Source organism: Elephantulus edwardii, unplaced genomic scaffold (assembly GCF_000299155.1).
Source record: "Elephantulus edwardii isolate Elephantulus edwardi_28Jun2011 unplaced genomic scaffold, EleEdw1.0 scaffold00107, whole genome shotgun sequence".
NCBI classification, from domain to species: domain Eukaryota; kingdom Metazoa; phylum Chordata; class Mammalia; order Macroscelidea; family Macroscelididae; genus Elephantulus; species Elephantulus edwardii.
Genome location: NW_006399857.1, coordinates 3242197 through 3245195, shown reverse-complemented (window position 1 = coordinate 3245195; position 2999 = coordinate 3242197).

Here is a 2999-nt window from a genome sequence, read left to right as displayed (position 1 = left end):
GGCCTGAATCAGGTGCACTTTATTCATCAGACTGACATCATTACTCTTCAGCAATTTGGAGAGATCCTTGACAGCAGACTTGCCCAGTGCAATATATTCCCTGATCTCCTGACTGTTGGTATCAAGAGTGCTATCTAGGAGCTGTGGTGGCCTAGTGACAAGAAGTTGAACTGCAATCCGAGAGGTACATGGGTTTAAATCCATCAGATGCTCTGCTGGAGAAGGAGGGACAATCTCCTCCTGTACCAGTCAGACCTGAATTGACGATACACACACATAAAATAATAAATTTTTTTAAAAAGAGTACTGCTTATTGATCCAAGCAACATTAAATCATTGACAACTTCAGTCCTTTCTTCATTATCATAATGTTGTGTATAGGCCCAATGGTGAGAAGGTTTTTTTCCTGCAGCCAATATTTCAAGTCCTTACTTTCCACAAGCAAAGTTGTGTCATTTGAATAATGCAGGTTGTTGGCGAGGCTTCCTCCAATTCTGATGTGATAATCTATCCTCATGTGACATTCTTCTTCATAAAGGTCAATTTCATGAATTATTTGTTCAGCATACAATTTGAATGTTTATGGAGGATGCAATACTGATGTAATTCTTAATTTTAAACCATGTGGTATTCCCTTGCTCTATTCACACAACAGCATCTTACGCTAGGCAGAGATTTCATATAAGGATAATTAAACATCCTAGGATTCTCATTCTTCTAAATATCAGCCTTAGTTTCTTATTATCCAAACAGTTAAATGTCTTTGCTTATTCAATTGAACAGATATAATGAAGTGTGGTTCATAATGGAGCATAATTTCTAGTTTAAATCTATGTACCTAGTATAAGTCAATGATCTGAACATAGAGAAGAAAAAGGAAACTCTTATTATTAATAAATAAGTCCAGCCTGGGTTTAGAAGGGGTCATGGTACTAGAGATATTGTAGCTGATGTTAGATGGATCTTAGCTGACCAGAGAATACCAGAAGAATGTCTATCTGTGTTTCATTAACTATGCACAGGCATTTGACTGTGTGGATCAAAACAAACTGTGACTGACTCTGAGAAGAATGGGAATCCTGGAACACTTGATCGCACTAATGCGAAACCTATACTTGGACCAGGAGGCAGTCATCAGAACAGAGCAAGGGAACACTGCATGGTTCAAAATTGGGAAGGGCGTACACCAGGAATGTATCCTATGTCCATACCTTTTCAACCTGTATGCAGAACAGATTATCCGGGAGGCTGGGATCTATGAGGAGAAATGTGGGGTCAAGATTGGTGGACGATTTATCAACAACCTGCATTATGGGATGACACAACCCTGCTTGCTGAAATTGAAGAGGACCTGATGCACCTGCTGCAGAGTGTCAAGGACTGCAGCCTACAATATGGATTGAGGCTCAATGTCAAGAAGACAAAGATTCTCACCACTGGACCAATTGGCAGCCTCAGGATGAATGGTGAGCTAGAGATTGTACACAGCTTTAGATTGCTTGGCTCCACAGTCAACAGTCTTGGCACCTGTAGCCAGGAAATTAAAAGGTGCATTGCCATGGGAAAGTCTGCTGTTAGGGACCTCTCCAAAGTACTGAAGAGCAATGGTGTCTCTCTGGAGACTAAGGTGCGTTTGATACAGGCCATGGTCTTCACAATCACTTGTTATGCATCAGAGAGTTGGACAATGACCAAAGAGGATAGAAGGAGAATTGATGCCTTTGAGCTGTGGTGCTGGAGAAGAGTATTGAGAATACCATGGACTGCTAGGAAAACAAACAGATTTGTCCTGGAAAGGGTTAAACTGGGTGGCTCCTTGGAGGCAAGCATTCTGAGTTTCCATCTAAAATACTTGGGTGGCTCCTTAGAGGCAAGGATTCTGAGGTTTCATCTAAAATACTGGAGAAGGACATCATGCTTGGGAGGCTGGAGGGACAGAACAAGAGGGGAAGGCCCTCTATGAGGTGGATTGATTCAGTGACTGGTATAATCTGGATGGGAGTGTCAGAGACAGTGCAATTGGCACAGGACAGAGCAGAGTTCAGGACTGTTGTACATAGGGTTGCTATGAGTTGCAAGCAACTCGATGGCACATAACAACAACAACAAGTGTCCACTTTCAATAAAGCTTCTGGTTCATGAAAATTGTTTTCCATCTATTATTGAGCATTCTCTATCAGTTAAGATTATGTAGATAATATGCAACATCCCTCTTTCAATGTTTGCAACTTTTATATTCTAATCATTAATTTCCATTATTCCATCTTGATTGGATATTTGGCCAATGTCAGAGTACAAAACTTGGTAAAAATCTTGAGTTTCCTCCTCTTTCGTTTTAGCTGTTCGTGTATGTCTTTTAGTAAATTACAATAGTATTAATGGGTTTACATTGTCTCATAAAGGGGAAATAATGCATTAATTTTATTAATGTTGTATAGAATAAACAAATACGATGTATTTAAATAGAATTATGTTGTTGTTGTTGTTGTTGTTGTTGCTGTTAGATGCCCTTGAGTTCAGTACAACTGATAGTAACCCTATGAACAGCTGACCTGAACCCTGCCCTATCCTGTCTCATCCTTATCGTCTCTGAAACATTAGAATCTCTTGCTGAATTTGTGTCAATGCATCTCATCAGTCTTCTTATCCTACCTTGACCCTCCATCTTTCCAAGTATGACGACCCTTTCACGGGAATAACCTTGCCTACCTATGTGGCCAAAGCATGAAATATAAAACTTCATCATCTTTGCTTTAAGGATCACTCTGGCTGCATTTTTCCCAAGACATATATTTTTTGGTTTTTTGACAGTCCATGGGATATTTAGTACTCTTCTCCAGTACCACAATTCAAAGACATGAATATTTTTTTTTCCATCATGAGTATCCGTTTTGTATCTTTCTGATGCATAGCAGGTGATTGAGAAGAGTATAGTCTGAATCAGATACACCTTAGCCTTCAAACTACCATCACTGGACTTCATCATTTTGGAGAGGTCC